At 34.6% G+C, this 24225-nt stretch overlaps 1 long non-coding RNA gene across 2 annotated transcripts in view; it reads right to left on the bottom strand.

The window, feature by feature from the left end:
- Nucleotides 1-24225, bottom strand: part of LOC118555491 (uncharacterized) — a 33933-nt gene that overhangs the window by 4721 nt on the left and 4987 nt on the right. The gene's annotated exons all lie outside the window — the stretch shown is intronic.

Below are 24225 nucleotides of genomic sequence, written 5' to 3'. Positions count from 1 at the left end.
GTATTGCTAGTGAAAATTTAAATTGTAGCATGTTTGCAGAGCGATCTTACAACATCTATTAGAAATGAAAATATATAAATTCTCTACCCAGGAATTCATTTCTTAAGAATCTATCCTAAAAGCATTAAAGAGCCAATAGATAAAAATCTAGGTAGAAGGATATATGGTAGCATTGTTAATGGTGAAGAAAAAATTAAAAACAAAAAATCAACATGAATAACCACCATTAACAGAGGAATGAGGGGCGCCTGGGTGGTTCACTTGGTTAAGTGTCCAATGCTTGATTTCAGCTCAGGCCATGATCCCAGGGTTGTGAGATCGATCCCTGTGTTGGGCCCCGTGCTGGGTGTGGAGTCTGCTTGTCCTTCTCCCTCTGCCCCCTGCCTCTCAAAACAAACAAACAAAAAAACAGAGGAATGATTGAATGAAACTAAATTATTATTATTATTAATGACTTAATTTTGCATGTATTAAGCTGTTATTTAATCCATTTGAATTGATCTGATTTCACAATTCTGTTTGTGAAGGATTATTCTATTACTATAATCAATAGGGTTCTTTTCTCACTTTTCCTTTAGAAAAGTTGTTTAATCTCCAAAAGCTAGTGAAACAAAAGCAAAAATGAACTTTTGGGACTTCATCAAGATAAAAAGCTTCTGCACAGCAAAGGAAACAGTCAACAAAACAAAGAGGCAACCCACAGAATGCGAGAAGATATTTGCAAATGACTCTACAGATAAAGGGCTGGTATCCAAGATCTATAAAGAACTTCTCAAACTCAACACCCAAAAAACAAATAATCAAGTCAAAGAAATGGGCAGAAGACATGAAAAGACACTTCTCTGAAGAAGACATACAAATGGTTAACAGACACATGAAAAAATGTTCATCATCATTAGCCATCAGGGAAATTCAAATCAAAACCACACTGAGATACCACCTTACACCAGTTAGAATGGCAAAAATGGACAGGGAAAGAAACAACAAATGTTGGAGAGGTTGTGGAGAAAGGGGAACCCTCCTACACTGTTGGTGGGAATGCAAGTTAGTACAGCCACTTTGGAAAACAGTGTGGAGGTTCCTAAAAAATTTAAAAATAGAGCTACCCTATGACCCAGGAATTGCACTCCTGGGTATTTACCCCAAAGACACAGATGTAGTGAAAAGAAGGGCCATATGCACCCCAATGTTCATAGCAGCAATGTCTGCAATGGCCAAACTGTGGAAAGAGCCGAGATGCCCTTCAACAGATGAATGGATAAAGAAGATGTGGTCCATATATACAATGGAATATTACTCAGCCATCAGAAAGGATGAATACCCAACTTTTACATCAACATGGATGGGACTGGAGGAGATTATGCTAAGTGAAATAAGTCAAGCAGAGAAAGTCAATCATCATATGGTTTCACTTATTTGTGGAACATAAGGAATAGCATGGAGGACATTAGGAGAAGGAAGGGAAAAATGAGGGGGGGGAATGGAGGGAGAGATGAACCATGAGAGACTATGGACTCTGAGAAACAAACAAGGTTTTAGAGGGGAGGGGGGAATGGGGATTGGTTAGCCCGGTGATGGGTATTAAGGAGGACACGTACTGCATGGAGCACTGGGTATTATATGAAAACAATGGATCATGGATCATCACATCAAAAACTAATGATGTATGGTATGGTGACTAACATAACATAATAAAATTTAAAAAAAAAAAGAAAGAAAAAAAAGAAAGGTTGTTGAGTCCATGTATTCCATTATTACTTTTGAGTATCTTGATTAAAGTCATGAAGACAATTCTTTTTCTGCTTTAAAAATTCATGTATTACAGAAGAAACATGTATTTATTATAGAAAATCTAGAAAACAAATAAGCAAAATAGGAAAATCTTACTCATTGATAAATATTATATACCTTTCAGTATATATTGTCCCAGGATTTTTCCCTCTGAAAAATATTTTTCACTAAAATGATATCGTACAAAATGAGATGTTGGGTGGTAAATTAGTTTCTTATTGCTGTTTTGACAAATTATCACAAACTTAGAGGCTTAAAACAAATTTACAATTTCATGGTTCTGAAAGTCAGAAACCTCAAATGGGTTTTGCTAAGCTGAAACCAAGTTGTCTGCTCCTTCTAGAGGCTCTGGGGAAGAATCCATTTCCTCACCTTTTCGAGACTGCCTTAGGTTTCCTAGGCTCATGTCTCCTTTCTCTATTTTCAAAGCCAGCAAACTAGCATCTTGGAATCTCTCTCTGACTCTGACCTCTGTTTTTTTGTTTTGTTTTGTTTTTTTAATCATATCCCCTCCTTTCAATCTGATATTCCTAATTCCCACTGTGTTTACACTGGGCCCACCAAATAATCTCTACTCATTGCAAAGTCCCCTCTGCCATGTAGGGTAACATATTCACAGGATTCTGGGATTATAATATGGATATCTCTGGGGGGAATTCTACCACAGATGGGTTCTCCAGAGGCAGATGCTGACACAGAGTTTTAGATGGAAGATGTTTTTCAGGATTTAATGTGAAAGGGAAGGGAAAAACAGGCTTGGGTGGAGGAAGAAATCAAACTTTGTCAGGTCTGAAAAATCTCAGCCAACCTGAGGAGGAGCTCGAGCGCAAGTCTTACCTTTCAGAGTGGTTTATGTCAGGTCCAGATTGTTGAATCCTACCCCAACCTGCATCAAGTGCTGGGTGTGGGCTGCCCCAGGAAGAGAGTGAGGTCAGGCAAAGCAGCTCCCCGAAGCTGAGGCTGACCCAGAAGGAACTGACAGCCAGAAGCTGTCTGCCAACCACAGCCCTGTGGCTGAACAAGAAATCTATCCTTGAAGGGGGGGGGCTCTGCGGGGCATGTCCCCATGTCCCCTACATAATGTATTTAAGACATTATCTATGGATTACTCTTTTATAACTTAGTTTTTCATTTAATGTATTTTGAACATTTCCCAAAGACCTGCGTATTTCTTAATGTCTAACACTCATGATATCTACAACAGATATTTCATAGTTGAACATTTGGGTTATGCTCACTGTTTTCATTCTTATGAATAATTATGCCATGAACCATGAACATTAGAAATACTTAGTAATATTCACCTTAGACTTGCTCTTTCCTACCTGCCCAAACTACTAATCACACTTTTTTTCCCATTTCCCCTAACAATGAGAGCATATTGGAATGGGACATGGTAAATCATTCAAAGCCAAAACTCTGCAATTATCTTTCAAAAGTTATATTTTAGGACAGGATGCTGTACTTCTTGTGACATTAAGATCTAAAGTGTTCCTTATGAATGTACTTTCACCCTAATGAATACTAAGATATAGGAAATCTTGTCAAAATTTATAAAAGTTAAACATTAATTCTAGAAATAGAAATCTATAGCAAATCTGAAATTCCTCCTTTATGGTCAACCTGCCTCTTTATCTTAGATGCCCTAGTCCTCCTCATCTCCCATTGACGCTGTCCTGCCAATCCCATTGTCCTGGAGTTTACCTTTATTCCCAGGGAGACACAAAGGATTGCTCTCCCAGTCCTTGAAATTTAAGCCTAGACCAGAGATAACTTGAAATCATGCCTAGGGAGATTTACACATTCCCCTTACATTAAGCCAATCCTGAGTGCATGTTTATGTCTACCAAGGAGAGCCAAGAATCGTCCACACAGAGAAAAAGTGGTTGGGAGATGAACAAACCTCATTCCTCCCTGGACCAAAAAGTTAGTCATCTTAGGAGTCATGTCTGCTTATCTTCTTGGCAAATGTCTTTGTCCAGATGCACTGAGAGAATTAGGACACATTTGGGAACAAATTTGTACCAAATAGGGAAAAATTTGATAATGTTTTCAAATATGAATCTCTTTTCACATAGACAAATACATAAATAATTCTGCCAGCGCTTGGAAGTAAAATTGCATTCACAAAAATAACTTTTTGCATCCTTAAAAACATCCTACTCATAATTGCTCAGTATAGAATGTTTATTTTGTGCCTGTTTCTTTCACTTCTAAAAGAAGACCAACTTTCAAAACTTAATTGGCTACTAAACTGTCATGTCACAGATAATACAGCCACATGTAATTTTTAAGTATCTTATAAAGAAATAGTTAGGGCAAATATTTATAATGTTAAATGCTTAGTGAACATGTATTAAAAATAATTTTAGGTTTGTATTTAAAAAATGTCATGTGCCTATACTGTCCTCCCTTCACTTAGAAAATTAAAATGAAATATCCCTGAAGACACATACAAAGTTATATAACAAAAACTCCTTGTTTATGAAATAGCTCATTAGCAAAGTGTGTGCATTTTTTTTTGCTAGAATTTATCAGCAAACTCGTATTTATATGTCCATGTATGCGCACAGAATTTTTTATCTTCCAAGATAAGGAATATTACACCTGAATATAGAGCAGTCACTATGACAAATTATTGATGAAAACAATAAGCTATTGTTCACTTTTATGGAAAAGCTTTGGGTGGAAATGAAATTAACTGAAGTAAATACGATCTGACAGTTGGATGATAGTGCTGAACTAATTAGTGTAACACTAAATGAAAAGAAGGCATATTTGGGTGCCAAACCAAGATATCTCATTTTAAACAGACTCTTCTGCTTTCTTTTAAGTATGTGAAGGAAATGACAATCTCTGAATGAATTTCTCACCTACCTTGTAAGTTAAGGCATTAGCAGTGAAAATAGTAAAAAAGGATCACAAGCATCAGTGAGACTGTGGATCATTTAGTGTTTCTATTTAAGTTGCTGTGTTTTTTTCTGATTGTAAGGCCATTTTAAAAAACTGTTAAGACAGTAATACCTTGAAACATAATAATTGTGTAGTTATTGTTATAACCTGCTACAGTCTTCCATCAAAGCAACTGTAATCACTGGAATTTGCTCAACATAGGGCCAAGGTAGACACAAGCAGAGTAGAGGTAAAAGATGATCATTCTCTTCAGATCTTGGTTCTAAAGTAGACATTAATGGCAGGAGGAATATAAGTCCCCATATACTGTGTACTCTAACTCCCCATCTTTTAGTTGTTGGAACAGATCATAAATGTCTTCGGGGACAGAGGGCTGATTAGCAAGGAAGCACAGACCTACAGTGATAGAACATTTCTAGTGGTAAACGTTGCTTTGGCTCATCAGTCCTACAGTTCAATATATAACCAGGAATTGGTCCCCAAGTTCGTAACAGTATCAGTTGGTGCCAAAAGGTTGGCGGGTTTCTAAAAACTCTGGACTTTCATCTGAGTCTGACTCACTCCCGTGTTTGTATCTAATAAGGTAGAATTTTAGTTCTTTCATCCCTGTTAATGGCAAAATATCCGGACCTTCTCTTCTTGCTCTTTTCTTCTTTCTACATTACTCCACTCCTCTGAGGTCTATTCTTAATTTTATTTGGCTCTTCCTGCTCCTATATGTATTGTCCTGGAAGTTACAGAAGATAATGGCTTTCTGGCTTGGTATTCATCTCCTGTTCTCCGACTCCCTTTACTTCTGGCCATGCCAGGGAAAAAATAGGAATCAGAATATGGAAAGTTTGCAAGCAAGAAAAGGGTGTTAAATAACAGTCTGGCAAGACAATAAAGAGAGAAAAAAGATGTGAAGTCAAAAGAGTGAAAGATTAAAGACAAATTAGAATGTGGTAGATGTAACGTTAGGATTTATTCTTTAAGACAGTTACCAAGAAAAAGCAAGGATTTTGGTGACCACTTACGTGAAATGCCAACTTCATGTTGTAGAAAGGAGCCAGACAGCTTAAAAGGACCTGTCCCTTGAAATGCCCTTGTTTACCCCCATCCCATCTGCCCATCCCTCAGCTTCCTCCAGTGGCCTCTCCCATATCACCTGCTTATTCCTTTGATAACATTTGCTGCCATCCGAAATTAATGTATTTTATTTATTTGTGAATATGTTTATTGTCTCTCCTTCCTAATAGAGTGTATGCTATGTGATGTTAGGAGCCTCTCTATCTTGTTTACAACCATAGCCAGAACTCATTAAGGAGGGCACGTGTTGTGATGAGCACTGGGTGTTATATGTAAGTGATAAAACCCTAAATTTGGGGTGCTGGAGTGGCTTAGTCGGTTAAGCGTCTGCCTTTGGTTCAGGTCATGATCTCAGGGTCCTGGGATCGAGTCCCACATTGGGCTCCCTGCTCAGCAGGGAGTCTGCTTCTCCCTCTCACTCTCCCTCTGTGCTCTCCCTCTCTCAAATAAATAAATAAAATCTTTTAAAAAAAAATCACTAAATTCTACTCCTGAAACCAATACTACACTATATGTTAACTAACTTGAATTTAAATAAAATCTTGGAAGTAAAACAAACCAACAAACAATGATAGCCAGCACTAAGCACAGTGCCTGGCACAGAACTGATGCTTAATAATTTTGATAAATGCATGCACAAATGGATGAATGAATGAATTCAAGATCCAGTTCAAGCATCATATCCTTTGTGAATTTTTTGCTACACACCTCAGTAATTTCTTTGTTATAATGATGGCACCTCCTATATACAGTTTTATTCTACTTAAATAAACTCATTTGTTTACTTTTGATATCTAATAAAATATGAGTCCCCTAAAGATTAGGGGGAACTTCCAATTCCTATTCCTATTGGAACTCCTGACCTATTGGAACTCCCTACCAGTTAGTATATAGTTTTGTAAGCGGATGAACACTTTTGAGAAAATATTATTAGGTTTCCAGAGCCATAATGACCACATGAGAAAATTTAAATTTGTAAGTTATCAGATGTGGAAAATATGTTTTTTTTATAATTCAGATAGTAGAGAGGTTTATATTATTTGCTTATGGAAATGTATCATAATCTAACTATACTTTTTCTCCTTGCCTGTAAATTCTGGTCAATTTTATCCACTTCCTTGGCAAAAAACAAACAAACAAACAAAAAAACTATTCAATATAGGTGAATGCAAGGCTAAGAAACATTTCTGATGCATTCTTTTTAAGAATGGGTTACTAGCCTTATACTTCCTTCACCGTCTTCAACTTGTTAGATGCTATGGCGCTTGAAAATAATTGTGAGTTTCTCGAGCATACTTAATAAAAATTCCAGGAACACCAGAGACTTCTTGACGACAGATGTTAGTTTAAAGGAAAAGCCATTTCCACTGCTTTGCAAACTTCGCACTTAATAAGATGCCCTACATTTAATCAAATTAAAGAGATAGGCTACAAAAATGTGGACTTTTTTTTTTTTAACAACAGAAATAGAGGACTCAGATTAAGGAAAACTGTTAATATTTTTCTCCATTATGGATATTAACTTTTGGTCTTTTTGCCTGAACATTTAGATGAATTTTCAATAAAAGATATAAGATGTATGTGCTTTGGCTTTCTTAAAAGACAAGTGATATTATTGAGCAAACAAGTATCCCAGGTGCCCAAAGAGTTTCCTGGGATACAGGACTTTCAGTGCTAAAATCAGGCAAACCAGGATGGTTGTTCACTCTAGACTGATACAACACTTTTTTTCTTTTTTTAACTTAAATAATATACTTGAGTTTCTAGAATTTTACAAGAATGCATCTCTAAGGTATAGTTAAAGAGAGAAAGGTAACTCATTTTTGTTTGAAAGGTTGACACTTTTATGTTTCATTTTTATCCCAAGATGATGATGATTATTTATTTATAATAGTTGTAAGGGTACATGGCACTTACAAACACATAAAAGACAAAGCTCCTGTGAGGTTTCCCACATAACTCGATATACAATATGCCATGTAAGAGCAAAAGGGGAGACAGAAAAAGGTTGGAAAAAAATCAGTACTAGAAGGCTTAGTGAAAGAAATGTGTTCTAAGCTTTCAAGGAGAGATGTCAAGGAATAAAAGGAAGTTTGTTCAAGTAGGACTAATCTAGTTTTAAACCTTTTGAGAATTATACATGCATAAGTAATAGGAAAATGGATTTTTCTTTTTTTCTTATTACATCGTCTTAGTGAAGTTTTTTTAAAGTTATCATTTTACAGTGACCCTCTTTAACCTTACTACTGTTTTCTACCTTAAACTGTTTTCCCTGGGAGTTGTACACCTACACCAGCTTCTTATGGTTAATATTTGTCGGGTATATGATTTTTATTCCTCTTACTTTTAAATTTACCATGTTACTATGTTTAAGATGTACCTTTTAAAATAGCATATAGCTGGGGTGCCTGGGTGGCTCAGTTGGTTAAGTGTCCGACTCTTGGTTTCAGCTCAGGGTTGTGAGATCAAGCCCCATGTCAGGTTCAATGCTAGGTGTGGAGCCTGCTTGAGTCTCTCTTCCTCTGCCTTTGCCCCCTCCCAAAAAAATAGCATATAGCTGGAAATTTGGAATCCAGTCATCAAATTTTCACCTTTTAATTGTCAAGTTTATTACATTTTCCTTTATTGTGTTTCTTAGTATTTTATTTCTGCCAACTTACTTTGTATTTTGATGTTCTTTTTTTCTTTATTGTCTCCAGTTGCACTGACCAACTGTCTTTATTCCATTTTTTCCCCTTTAAACTATTGGAAGTTATACATTATTTTTCTGTTATTTTAGTGGTTCCCCTTAAGTTTCTAATATGTGTAACCTAACCTGACAAAGTCTAACATTAATCAATATCCTTATACTCCCCACCCATGATATAAGTAACTTCTAACTCCTTCCCTGTAATTTATGTCTAACATTTTCATTGTCTTTTTTTTTTAAGATTTTATTTATTTATTTAACAGAGAGAGTGAAAGAGTACAAGCAGGGGGAGCAGTAGAGGGAGAGGGAGAAGCAGGCTTCCTGCTGAGCAGAGAGCCTGACGTGGGGCTCGATCCCAGGACCCTGAGATCATGACCTGAGCTGAAGCAGACGCTTAACCATCTGAGCCACCCAGGCACCCCTTGTCTGATTTTTAAACCACATACGATTAGTCATTATTTTTACAGTAATTTTCATTTAGGTTTACCTCATATTTATCAATATCCATTCTTATCATCCATTTATGAATCCTGCTCCTACCTTCTGGGTTCAATTTTCTTCTTCCCACAGTAAATTACTAAGTGGTACTTTAAGTGATGGAAGGTCTCTAGTGACTAAAAACAAAAATCCAGCAAACGAAAAGTCCTCTATCTGAAAATATCTCCACCCTCCACCAACTCTTGAAGAACTATTTAGTGGGGTATAGAACTCTAAACTGGTAGTTATTTCCTCTAAGCATCGTGAGACTATTATTTATTCTTTATTTTCTAAGCTTTCTTATTGTTTTTGAGATATCTGCTGCGGTCCAAATGTTATTTCTGTGTAGTTAATCTCTTCCTCTTCCTCACCTTTTCTTTCCTGGTAATCTTCTTTCTCCTGATTGTCTTTATTTTTTTGTTGCCTCTCGTGTCCAGCAGTTTCAACTGGATATTACTGGTATAACTTTATTTGTATTTATCCTGGTTAGAAATCATTTTGCTTCTGGATTATAAGGAATCTTATTTTTCCTCAACCTGGAAAAACTTTTAACCATTATCATTTCAAATATTGCCCTTCTTTTATTCTACTTCTTTAACTTATATTGATATATATGTTGGATTTTCTATTCTGTCTTCTACATGTCTTAGTCTCTCTTTCATTTGCTTAATCTTTTATCTCTCTGGGCTACATCCTGAGAAATTTTACCAGCCAATCATTCAACATTTTCTCTTCAGCTTTATTTCATCTACTGTTTGACCTGCTCATTGTTCATCTTTATTTCAAGAATCCTTAAAATTGTTTAATTTTTAGAAGGTTTAAGCGATGATTTTTCAAATCAGTCTGCCTTTTTTTCCTAGTGTCTAATTCTTTTCTTATGGTTTCCACTCATATATGGCTTTATATTAAATAAAATTTTATTTTCTGTCTCAAACTGTTTTATTATTCTTTTATATATTTCAAATATATTTCTTATATTTGCTGGTTCTCAGGTAAATCATTTCCTTGTGATTTTTAAAATATTTGATTGTGATCTTATCTTGCAAATCAACTATTTACTCCATAGGCATTTTGTGCAGCATAGATTATAAAAAATATCTCTTCAAAGTAGTTTTACATTTACTTTTTCCAAGTGTGTCAGGAGAAATGCTCACCCAGGAATCATTTTTTAAGCATCTTTATTGAGATAGAGTTCACATACCATAAAATTCATGAGTTTAAAGCACACAATTCAACGGCTTCAGTATATTCACAGAATTCTGCAACCATCATCACAATCTAAGTTTAGAAAAAGTTATCACCCCAAAAAGAAAGACTGTACCCATTAGAAGTTGCTCATCTCTTCCCCTTCCCCAAGCAACTGCTAATATACTGTCTGTCCTAAGGATTTGCCTATTCTGGAATTTTTTTATATAAATAGAATCATGTAATATGTGGTGTCTTGACCTCTTTCATTGAGCATAATATTTTCAAAGTACATCTATGTTGTATCATGTACCAATACTTTTTTCCTTTTTACTGACAAATAGTATCCCATAGTATAGCTATACTGCATGTTGCTTATTCTTTCATTATTTGATGGACATCTGGGTGGTTTTCACTTTTTGATTATTATAAATAATGCTTTTATGAATATTCATGTATAAGTTTTAGCACGGATGTATATTTTCATTTTTCTTTGAGTATAAACCCAGGAGTGGAATTACTACACCATATGGTAACTCTATGTTTAGCATGTTAAGGAATTGCCAAACTGTTTTCTGTCATGTTTATAGCATTGTACGTGCCCACAAGCAGTGTTTGAGGGTTCTGATTTCTCCACATCCTCATAAACATTTGTTATGATCTATTGTTTTTATTATAAGCCATCTAGTGAGTATGAAGTGGTATCTCATTATAATTTTGAGTTGCATTTCCCTAATGGGCTAATGATGTTGAGCATCTTTTTATGTGCCTATTGGAATTTTGTATATATTTTCTGGAGATGTGTCTATTCAGATTATTTTTCCCATTTTTTTGAACGTGTTCTCTTTTTATTATTGAGTTATAAGTGTTTGTATATTCTGGATACTAGTCCCTTATCAGATAAATGATTTGCAAATGTTTTCTCCCATTCAGTAGGTAGTCCTTTCACTTTCTTGATGGTTTTACTTTCAGCAAAAGCAATTGAATTTTGATGTAGTCCAATGTAGTCTAATTTTTTTCCTTTTTGTCCACATGGCTTTTGGTGTCAAATCTAATAAACCATTGCTTAATCCAAGTTCATGAAGATTTATGTCTTTACTCTGATGTTTTCATCCAGGAATTTTATAGTTTTAACTCTTACTTTTAAGTCTATGGTCCACTTTGAGTTTATTTTTGTGTATGGCTTAAGGAAGGGGTCCAATTTCATTCTTTTGCCTGTGGATATTTGGGGTTTTTTACACTATTTGGTGAAAAGACAATCTTTGCTCTAGACTTGTCTTGGCACCTATAACAGCAAATTTTACATGTCCACTTGGCTAGACCACAGTAGCCAGATATTTGGTCAAACATTTTGAATTTTTCTGTGAAGGAGTTTTTTTAAAATGAGATTAACATTTAAACTGGTAGACTTTGAGTAAAGCAGATTACTCTCCACAATGTAGGTTAACCTCACCCAATCAGTTGAAGGCCTTAATAGAACCAAGATGTCCCCCTAGCAAGAAGGGGACTCTAGCAGACTGCCTTTGGACTCAAACTGCAACTTTTCCCTGGGTCTACAGTCTGCAAGCCTACCTTAAAGATTTTGGACTTGCCAAGCCTCCACAACTGTGAAGGTGAATTCCTTAAAATCTATCCTATCCATCTGTGTATCTATCTATCTATCTACACACACACACACACACACACACACACACACACACACACACAGACCTATCTTATTTGGCCTGTTTCTCTGGAGAACCCCGACAACCCTGACTAATACAGCACCGTTGTCAAAAATCAACTGGCTTCAATTGTAAGGGTTTATTTCTGGACTTTCAATTTTCTTCCTTCTATTCCATTTATCTATAGATCTATCCTTATAACCTGAACTACCAATTTTAATACTTAATGTTTCTATTTCAGGATTTACACATATAGGATTCAGGCATATAAACAGTAGTTTAGGATCAGAGTTCAAACCCATGCATAGCAAACACTTGGTTTTGAATTCTTGTGAGATATTTCTGTTTACTACCCAGAGAACTGAACATACACATGATAACTTGATTCATATTAGGTCACTGGAAACATTTTGTTATCCCTTTATTACCACAGATTAAAAAAAAAAAATCAGAGAACCTCAGATTTGTGCAAGTCCCTTCATTCCAACTTCATGTCTTAATTGCCCCCCAAAGTCTCACCTTTTGTTTCTGCATGGCCATTAAAGTCAAGGCTTTGGGCATTGTAACTCATCTCTGAATTTGATAATCACCTCCTAGATGTACAGCAACTTCTGTTCTTAATTGAGCTTTATTTTTAACACTTCAAGATTTGCATTCATTCATTGCAAACATACATATAGATATATGTTTATATATTTATATCTGTATCTATCACTTTGAGTTACAATTTATTATGTCTTCTAAGTATTCATGGGAGCAGAGATATTTTGGTCAAAATCTTTGCTGGAAGCAGAATTCAAATATATTGATTATTTTTGTTTGACAACTTCAAAGGTCCACATTGAAAATTCAAATACCATTGAAAAAGTTCAAATATGGATTATATTCTCCTATGGAAACAAAAAATAAGTATTCTAAAGTCTATTAACATGAATACTCTAAAACCATTTGTATACTGAATACACAAAGCTATTATCAGGATTAAATGAGATAATTTGATCCAAGCCAACGTACTAATAATTAGAGTAAGTCAGTTGCCACTCAATAAATGGAATTATTACATTAATTTTGTTATTATTCTTTAGTTATACATTGAGTTACATGTATGCCTGATTTACCTTGGGAGTTAATTAATATTATAATATTTTTTCTTCTAGGAAAACATGCATTCTGAGTTTCAAATAACTAATTTACAAATGGATTTTTTTAAAAAAAGATTTTATTTATTTATTTGACAGAGAGAGAGACAGTGAGAGAGGGAACACAAGTAGGGGGAGTGGGAGAGGGAGAAGCAGGCTTCCCACTGAGCCCAGAGCCTGATGTGGGGCTCGATCCCAGGACCTGAGCCGAAGACAGACGCTTAACGACTGAGCCACCCAGGCGCCCCTACATATGGATTTTGAAATAAAAAGAAATTGGTGTCTGTCATTCTATATATAATACAGAATGTACTTACTTGAAGTGGAAACCATTTAGTCAAATATAAAGGCAGGTGGTATTGTACTGAAGCACACAATTTCTAAATGTTGTTTTTCCCTCACTGCAATGAAACATTCATGGAGATACATGATTTGAATAATTGATTTTTAAGGTCTCAGAACAAAGGTTCCAGAGAAAATTTTAACCATTTTACTGAAAAAAAAAATAATTAGCTATGGGAAACTTTCTAACTTCAATTATTAATGCATAGAAATGATTCAACAAACCACAATAATCTTGAGAACATTTACTTGTAATTCTTGAGATGGACTATCCATCTTTCATTTCTACTAAAGGGGTAATAAAATAAATACTTATTTCTAATATTTTTACTTTAAAGCTCGGATTTTATTCATATTGATGATGTTATTCTAAAAGTTCATCTATGAAATATATTTTAAACTAAAATTTTAAACATTTAAGTTTTTTTCTTGTCAAAATGTCTTTGTTTCTGGAAAGCTATTCGTGTGTTGTATGCCGTCAAACACATTTTGAGAAGCAATATATCAGCATTTTACCAACACTTGTTTTTTCCTAATAAATATTTTAACAAAACATTAATTACAAATCAGAGGTTTTCTTACAAAACACAAGTGATTTCACATAGCCCCCAAAATATTTTCTAGTCATACAACTTTGACTACTTCTATCTTAGAGAGCTAGCAAGTTCAGTATCTGTATTAAATTTCTATTAGCTTATTCAGGAAAGACAAGCAAAAACAAAGATATAAAATGTGCTTGGTATGTATAAATTTACTGATATGGCTTACTCCATCAATTAAAACAATTGCTAAGCTATACACCTCATAACTATATGTACTACGTTGTATAACCGTAATTTTTCTTAGCTTCAACACAAAGATTTTACAGGAGCAGATGGATAGGTCTACAGAATGTAAAACTGTTTGATTTTATATAACATGCTGAAATTATTTCATATATTTTTGAACTTGTGATTTGGATGAAAATCTAATTTAAGCACACTTCCAATTTATTAAAATGGGTATTTGGCTTTGCATAATTCTATACATTTGATGTAGAATGAAGCTTTAAACATGCTTTCTCAACATGATTAACAGCTGATATAGTCTGCCTTAGTTATCTGAACCTACTTCATAAAAAATTGTTTTGCTCAGTTACATTTCCCAATTGATGTCAATCTCATTTTCTCATAATTTAATCTTTTAAAATCTTTAGAAGTGCTGTTTTTATTATTATATTAATTAATTTCTAAAGAATATTTTTTCCCCTGCAGAAATAATCTACTCATTTTCACTTTCAGGTGAAAGTATAAAACTTTATTTTCAGCATATCTGTTTTTGTAGCTTATTTGCTTTTATATCATTCATTATTTAAAAGTTTCCCCTGAGGGGCGCCTGTGTGGCTCAGTTGGTTAAGCAACCGCCTTTTGATCTTGGCTCAGGTCATGATCTCAGGGTTGAGATCGAGCCCCACATTGGGCTCTGCGCTCGGCACAGAGTCTGCTTGAGATTCTCTCTCTCCCTCTCCATCTGCCCCTCCCCCTGCTCATGTTCTCTCTCTCTAAAAGAAATAAGTAAAATCTTTAAAAATAAATAAATACAAGTTTCCCTTGAGTTCTATGATGTCAAATGGCAATAGTGCCATAAAATAAATATAAAGGGCTTTTTCTAAAATATATAGAAGATCTAATTGTCTCTCAATTAGTTATTGATAAATAAAAACTGCATTCTCCCCAAAATGCAAGGAAGAAAAGTCTCACTATATTTATCTCAGAACTTTTCCTGTTAAGATGAAGGGAAAAGGTATGACTGCCTGCATTATTCATATTTAATAGATAAAAATTCACAGTAAAAAGTGAAATTTCTGGCCCATTCCAATACAGATTTTGAAAATGATGACTTCATTTCCTAGACATTAAAAAGTAAAAATTAGCCCTAAAATAATTCTTAAATATTTCAAACAAATTAGAACTGCAAGAATAATGTCAAGTACAAATATAATGTATAAGTTTTTGTCATTTGTTATATATACATTTTCTATATTCTCTTTGGTGTTATAGTTCATCTAGCAGTTTTCCTGATATATGTGTTCAGAGAAAGATTTTGAAGATCAGTATAAGATAATGGCTAACCATAAGAATTAAGAGTAAATATGACTCTGTTTTCATTTTAAAATATCTTTATTTTTCAGATGATTTACTTTAAGTTTGACTTGAGCTCTGTATATGAAAAACAGATTGTGAGGGCTTACTCTTCTCACTATAGATTTTGCTGTGTTTTCACAATCTAAGATTCCAGTTACCAAATAATAAAACAGCTAGCCTCTCTGACTGCAGAGATAGGCTTCATGCTATAAATCAATGCACTAGCTTCTTGTAAACTGCTATGAAGCCAGACAGCCTGGAACAATTTAACACCAAGAGGTGCGAATTTCCTCTATTTATCTTAAAAAGTGTTAACTTCAGAGTATTTCAGTGCTTGAAGTTATATTCCAAGATAAAAATGCTCAGATCCAGTTATGGAAACTTAATTAAATAACTTCATTTCTTAGTGTCTTTCTTAGCTTCTGCTACTTAACTACTACTATTTCAAAAAGGGTTCTTAGAACTAATGAAAATAATTGGTAAAATAAATTTCTGAGCATAAACACAAAAAGCATTTTACAATACTGCCAAAGATTTTATCAATAATAAAAATAACACTGAATTCATCTATCATGTGATAAAACTGTAATGTTACTACAAAGTAATATATTGGCATAGAACAGGAATTGAGCGTGGTTTTAAAACAATGAGTCTGGGGTGAGATTTTCTGGTTTAAGATATTGGTTCTACTATTTACTATATAAGGCTTTTTTGGGTAAGTTATATAACCACTCTGTACCTCAGTTTAGTCATCTGTAAATGGAATGATAATGGTACTACCTCATGGAGCTGTGATAAAGGTTAACTGGGTTCATATTTCTATTTGGAACAGTACCTGGCATATATAAACATTATAGATGAGTTCAAGACATCCTCAATCTAATAATGTATTATTATATCATGTGTTGAATGACATACATTTTCAATTCTGTGGTTTCTATTATCTCTCTGGATATTAGATTGTTCCAGAGAATAACTAATGCTAGTCAATTTCTCACCTAGAGGAAAAATAAAAGATACACTTACCAAATCTGTTACTAATCCAGAACTGAAATCATAGCTAACACTTTGGAGAACACGTTGACATTCAAAAAGCCCTGCTAGAAAAAAAAATATATGAGCTGATTATAGCCAGATAAAACTGAATAAAAAAGGGGCACCTGTGTGGCTCAGTTGGTTAAGCGTCTGCCTTCGGCTCAGGTCTTAATCCCAGGGTGCTGGGATTGAGCCCCGCATCAGGCTACCTGCTCCGCAGGAAGCCTGCTTCTCCCTCTCCCATTCCCCCGCTTGTGTTCCCTCTCTCACTGTCTCTCTCTCTCTCTGTCAAATAAATAAATAAAATCTTAAAAAAAAACTGAATAAAAAAATATATATAGTTCTATGTTTAGATTTTTTTAATTAAATGCCAAATCTAGAATAGAGGAATTTAGTTTACCAAGAAAGAGAACTTGACAGAACTATTTGCCACCACACATAGTTCATTCTAAATTTACCTGGTAATTGACGTGACCATCTGTGTTAGTTAATTGGCTTTATCCAAAGGAAAGACAAACTTCTCACATCTTTATGATAGGAGGCAGTTTTGTAACTTGGAGAAAGGCAGCCACTTAAATGAAGCTACAGAAATGGGGAGAGATCAGGATGCTATCTCTCTTGATAATTATATTTCAAAGAGATGCTTATAGGTCCTTGAAAGAGATATGCTTGGATCATAAGCTAGTAAGAGGTCTATTTTTCTTCTAAAAAGATTTACATACATTTCAAGGAGACAGAGAAAGAACTTACAAGTTTTCTAAAGTTCTCTAAGAAAATGGGTGAGGCGGAGTCTCTTATTTTCAACATGGAGAATTAAGTCTCTTATTTTTAATTTATATTTGCCCTTGCAGAAGAGGGAAATTGGAAATGAAGAAAAAAAGCAAAGAGAGAGTTTCTGCCATATATCAACAATTTAAGATGCAGAAAATACAAGTGGCTAAAGAGAGAAATCAAGGATATCTGTTTTTTAACTACTTATAAAAAAAATGAGTGATATCCCAGGCAGACGGTTTTCATTAAGAAAGGAAATATATATCATAGTGTAATTTAAAATTATTCAAAACATTTACCATTTATATCTAATATAAGTTCAGCCCAATAAAATTATGCTTATAAATGTGGGGGGGGGAAAAGAAAACTTTCTTCATTTGTGTCCATGCACCATTATTTATTTTCCCAGAAAGATAACTGACAAGCTAAAAAGAATTGCGTTGGAAAGACTTCTACAACATTACCACAAACCCACTTATGGGAATGTGCTCTGAGAAAAGAATGCATAGAGTAAGAACAAAGTAGGAGAAACATTTCTTTTACCTTCCTGTGTTAGAGGTTCACAAGACATATTTCCTTATTAAAGTTTCTATGAAGCTTTTAAGAAGTCCTTTTAAATCTGGTAGAAATTACATAGGTTACCCAAATGAAAGCAAATGGCCTATATTTTCAGAGCTGGCTATACCAAGGGAGTCAGCCGCTATCACTTGTCTGTTGCCGTTATAGATAAACCAAAATTTTTACAAAATATTTGAGTCACACTTCCTCTACTTGAGGATTTCCTAGAATTGCTTTACCTTGTTCTCACATTGAAAAATGCTGTAGAGAAGGTTCAAACCAATCTTAAGTGAGTTTTTTTAAATTTTACTTAGTTTTGGTGGTTTATGTGCCATAGAAATCTTTCTTTAATTTTAAGTCCAGGAAATTTATGTGAAAATGTCACAGTATTAATAAGTCTGAGTCCATTTTAATTAGAATATGATGTCCACCTTCAATTTGTTGAGTCAAGTTTTCTTAATTTCAGGATTTTTTTTCTTGATTTATATTTTTAAGTCTACTTTCTGTTTTAATTGTTCTTTTCTTTTTTATGTGTACCCTGGGTACGTGTATAATAGATTTATTTTTGGCAAGTTTTCACATATCTTTCTTCTTAATTATTTAAATGCTTTTTTTTCTATTACATAATTCAATATACTGAAATTTGTCCTTCATTTAAGTAGATTTGTTTTCAATGGTGTGGATGCTTCAACTGTTGCATCACACATATGGTTTTATCTTTGTTCCCACTTATTTTGTTGTGTTATTATTTCTTCTTTGAGTTCCTGTATTTCTGTCTTAACATCTTCATGCATGGAGAATTTTTTCTTTTTTTTTTTTTTTTAAAGATTTTATTTATTTATTCATGAGAGACAGAGAGAGAGAGAGGCAGAGGGAGAAGCAGGCTCCCAAGGAGCAGGGAGCCCGATGCGGGACTCGATCCCAGGACCCTGAGATCATGACCTGAGCCGAAGGCAGACGCTTAACCATCTGAGCCACCCAGGCACCCGAGAATTTTTTCTTTAATCAAGCTACTTGATTCCATAGAAAAATACTTCACCAAAGTTTTTATCTTCTCCATGTTAAAATATTTTTTGGCTTTGTTTTTAGCTTTTAATTTTTTTATGACTTTTTGCCTTTTATGTTCCTTCTATAATGCTGCATTGTGAACGTGAGAAGTCCTTTCTGGCCTCAGTTATTTACAGAATTTGATGTGGGAAGAGACCGGATGACTACTTTGGGCTAACATGAAGAGTGTGGTAAACTGCTTTGTTGCAAAAATGGAATATATGTAGGTTTTTTTTTTCCTTCAACTCTAACTCCCTTGCCACTCCATGAGGACAAAGGATTAGGAAGGCTTTTTCAGCCCACGCACTTGAGCCTGATGTCTAACACAAGAGTTAATTTTCCACTGGATGGCACCAACCACTTTGGAAATGTGCTGCTCTGACAGATTTGCTCATCATCTAAAATGGTCAGTGATCTCTTAGCCTTCTCTCTCAGAATGGTCCCCTATTCAATACACATGGTATACTTTATTAAAATATTTTAAAGTTTGGGATTATCTGTGCTAATATCATCTAATATAAAATTTCTACTTCCATTTGTCATTTTCTTTGTTAGAAGTGGACAGAGATTTTGTTTCTTCTCCAGCTTAAAAGTGAAATGTCTTAATCATGTATTTTTTAAGAGTAGATCTTTTAACATTTTATCTATAATTGCTCATTAATTCAGTTTCTATCACTCTAGAGCAAATCTGGCTAATTTATATTCCCCAAATTTTATCCATTTCATTTAGCCTTTAAATTTTATTGGTGTAGATTTTTACAATTAATGTTGTTTATTTGAACTTTTTTTTTTTTCTCTATACAAGCATTTATAGCATAAATTTCACTCTAATATCTGCTTTTGCTGTATCCCATAAGTTTTGGAATATCGTGTTTTCTTTTTCTTTTGTTTTGAGACATACTTTGTTTTGAGACATATTTTGATTTGCCATTTGATTTCTTATTTGTCCCATTGCTTGTGCAGTAATGTGCTGTTTAATATTTACATATTACATATTTCATACTTACAAAAAAAATTGTTACACCAATTATTTTATACTCATTTAATATCCTACATCTATAATAGGTCCCTTTATTATTTCTGATATTTTTTTAACATCTTGACTCACTTTGAATAAGTTAATTACATTCCTTTTAAAGTCTACCATCTGCTTTCTACAATCTTGAGATTAATTTCTTGTCAAATTGGGTTTGGTAACTTATGTTAGTAAAGCACATTTTCCTCAAAATTTTGGTGATATTTTTGTTTGATAATTTGTTTTTGCCTAGCTGTGGATGTACATTCTGACATAAGAGCTGGCCTTAGGAGACTGTGGGAGCAAAATGCTGGTAGACTATGCCAGAAATTTCTGTCTGATTATGTCTGGCTTCAATGATGCATGCACTCACCCTTGCCACTTTGCTCCAAGGGCAAATGTAGCTGATGCCCAGGGGAGGAGAGGACTCTGTCCAGCTATTCCACATGCATTCACCCAAATAATCCCTTCTCTGGGGGCCTCCCCAACTGTTTGAATGTGTTGCTCTGAGCTTGAAGCATCCTTTGGTACCATTTCACATCTGTGCTCAATCCTCTTCTGTAAGCCTCTTTTCTCTTTTTTCTGTATTTAATGGGTTCCTCAAATGACATGACTAATTGATAAAAGATATTCTAGTTTTCCATAACCACTTTAGATATATTATTTTGTAATATATATGGCCATTTAAAGGTGATTTGGGTTGGAGAGAGTTTTTATATTTTGTCAGCCGTCTCATCCAATGTCCTTGTTCAACACTTCTGTGATTACTGATTTGAAACCTGTTTTTTTCTGTGGCCTGGGTTAAACATTTCTAAGAAGGTAATGTAGTATCTTGTAGACTTATCTTTTCTAGAAATTTGGAGGTTTGTTTTAGTGGTATTTTTTGTGAGGGAATTTGTCACTTGCAGAATGTTTTTTCCATGTGTTTGTAAAAGATGAGATGGCTTATAAAAGCCGTAATGGTAGAAGAGTGGCCTGATTATACCTTATGCATAAGTCATGGTGCAACGATTTGAAGAATAGATAGTAGATATTATCTAATAGTCCTAATTGAAAGGGGCCTTTTTAAACTTTTGATTTAGGTTATTGGGGGCTTTTACATATTTGGTAATGCCCATGTTTTTCCTCTCTGTGGTAGTCATCACCACAGAATGAAAATATCAAGGTGCAGACATAGTACAGATGGTCCTATGAAAAATGTGGATATTTGCACTCCAACTTAAATGGCTATTATTGTTATGTTTGTGTTGAGGAGGAAAAATTTTCCTCTACCATTCAAGATTCTTTTGGCTGGGCTAAGAATTAAATTGACAAGAGACAGATTAATGGGAGAAAATTAAATTTAATTATGTATGTATGGGGAATGCACATAAACATGAGAGATTCCAAAGACAGTAAGGCAAAGTGAGGTATATAGGTCTTTCTAAACTAAGAACAAGGGCATAGAGGTTTGGGACTTCAAAGGGAAAGAAAACAATTCACAGGAAGATGAAAAAGAGTCACTGTTTAGTAATCAAATGTTTGCTGGGCCATTCTGAAAACAATGGAACACACAGAGGAATTTTAACAGATTTTGCTAAATTCCTCTCTATCACACCTAGTTCATATTATACTGTGGTTATTTATGATAATAGCTCACTTCTTGTAACAGGTCCTCTATCTGAATTCTTTTAGGCAGTTAGGGAGAAGGTGAAAGGTTTTTCCTGAGCCTTCTGTTTCTTAAAAATAATCAGCCTATAATAATCCACATGCCAAACAGATACATTTGGAAGGGGGGCAAATATTGCTCCCCTATATTTTCTTGCCTTAAAAAATGGGGGATATGCCAAAGATAACTTGGAAAATCATATTAAAACTTGGAGCTATCTGAATATAATCAAACTGTGCAGTTATAAGTAGAAAATGCTTAAACCATCAATCTACAAATGTGACTCTAGCTGTAATATGTATTTTACTATTTGATTCTGGGGAAAGCTAGAAAATTATGAAGTTTATATAGGTTTATAGAAATTATCCCATGTAAAATTTCAGGGAAGAGTCTGATAATTTTAATATTTCATCCTTACATTAATATTTTATGACTTATTTTAGCAGGCCTTCCAGGATTTACAATAGTACTAAACTACAGTAATAGATAATTGTATTTACCAAAGGGTCCTATGAAACTGGAATTAAATTAACAATTTATCACAAATCCCAGTCATGTCCTGAAAAGTGTCTTTGTTCCTGTCTCCTTCCAGATTGCTTATTTATCCTCAAAAACAAATAGTTTCAGTTAGGTTTGCTTTGCCTTGAGGCACTCACTGTCTGGACTTGTTCTTTTTTATTCAGTAATTCCTAACGGGTAAGTGATTTACCTCCTAATCCATATCCTGAAAATAGATAGTTGTAAATTAGTCTTCAAAAAGTGGAATAAAAATTCTTAGAAGGACATGCCATATAGCCTCTCTTTGCCTTCCAGACCTTCTTGTCATTCTTCTTTGACCTGCTCTCTGCTTGAGAAGGCTGACATGTACAGACATCATTACTATCTCATACCCTCTGGCTTCGGCCAATGGTAGCCCTGATAGTAGACCTTAGGGAGTATGGATCTGTGGAGTGGCCCAAAGCCAGCTACCCTACAAGGCAGTCTCTGGTTAGCAGAGAGATTAGGGAGGATATTTGAATACAGAGGTGAACGTGGTGGAAGGCAGATTATTTTTTTCTGGGTGTGATTAAAAAAAAAATTAAAAAGGGGGCATCTGGGTGGCTCAGTGAAGCACCTAACTTTGGCTCAAGTCTGATCTCAGAGTCCTGGGATGGAGCTCCATGGGTTCCATGCTCAGCGGGGAGTCTGCTTGTCCCTTTCCCTTTCCCTCTGTCCTTCCCTCCTCTTGTGTGCTCTCTCTCTTAAATAAATAAAATCTTAAAAATTTTTTTTAATTAAAAAATATTAAAAAATATTGCATAGAGGAGTGTCATTTTCCAATTATATTTTAAAAGAATCACTCTGGGTCCTATGAAGAGAATCAGATATAAGAAAATAAGAATGGGAGTTTGAAACCATTTTAGGAGTCTGTGCTTTGAAATAGTGAGAGATAATTAGCTTGATGGAGTTGGTAAGAAGTACTGGATCCAGGATGGGATATGTTCTGAAGATAGAGACAACAGGACTTGCTTCCAGATTGGTTATGGGCTTTTATAAGAAGAATTAAGGGTATCTTCAAGGTGGTTTAGCTTGAGTGATTAATTACATGAAGGTGGTGGTGTTCACTGAGTTAGGGGAAATACTAAAGTATTAAAGAGGAGCAATTTGAGGGTTTATAAAATCAAGAGTTCTCTTTTAGGTTTGATATGGTTTGAAAGTTGGAGATATCGTCTAGACATCTGAGTGGAGATATCTAGTTTGCAGCTGAAAATATAAGTCTGGAATTCATAGGAAATATAAATTTTGGAAATATGTCTAGAGCTAAAGACATAAATGGGAAATCATGAACATATAACTGCTTTGAGAGTGGGAAAGGAGTGATTCACCAGTAGAATGTCAAGGTGTTGTAGGATAATGGATGGACAAGAAATTAAAATCTGAATTCTTGGGGCGCCTGGGTGGCTCAGTCGGTTAAGCGGCTGCCTTCTCCCGCTTCTCCCTCTCCCTCTGCTGCTCCCCCTGCTTCTGCTCTCTCACTCATGTTCTCTCACTCAAATAAATAAATAAAGCCTTTAAAAATAAATTAATTAATTAAATAAAATCTGAATTCTTAGATTTGTCACCATAGACTGGCTTCATCTTAAATTTGGTTCCTTTTTGGTCATGGAATGGATGCCCAGTCATCCATGGACTGGATGCCAGGTCTACAGATTTCCTCACTTGGTACCAGTAAAAGGGGAGGTTATGTGTCATGTTATCTCTACAGAGAGACAGAAAAAAAATCTCCCCCGGTAGCCTCCAGCAAATATCTCTTCATCTCTCCTTGGACTGCATTGGGTTACATGCTCCTTCCTGAATCTGTTAACTGTGGCAAAGAGGATAGGAGTTTTTTGATGCGGGAATAGACGACTTGATATAAAGAAAATCAGGCATAAATGGAAAAAAAAGAGGTATTTCTAAGATAAGGAAAAATTAGGGATGAGATTGATCAATATTATTAGCATTTGGAAGTCTAATATGGATAGAATTAGCAGATTACTTGGCGTATACAAAAAATCTTAATGGTCAGGTAAAAACACAAAACAAAATAGAATGTATTTCTTTTTTATCTTTTTAAAAAAATTCTAATACACTTAAAAGACTGTTAAACATGCCTCTAGACCTTGGACCTGTTTACACCATCTTAATATGAAAATAAGTAGGAATGGCAGAGTATTTGTTTTTCTCCATCTGTTCTATTCCTTTGGATGTGCCAGACTCTGACACTGCACTCTGGGTTGA

The sequence above is a fragment of the Halichoerus grypus genome, chromosome 12 (assembly GCF_964656455.1).
Source record: "Halichoerus grypus chromosome 12, mHalGry1.hap1.1, whole genome shotgun sequence".
NCBI classification, from domain to species: Eukaryota; Metazoa; Chordata; class Mammalia; order Carnivora; family Phocidae; genus Halichoerus; species Halichoerus grypus.
This window is presented reverse-complemented; position numbering and strand designations above follow the sequence as displayed.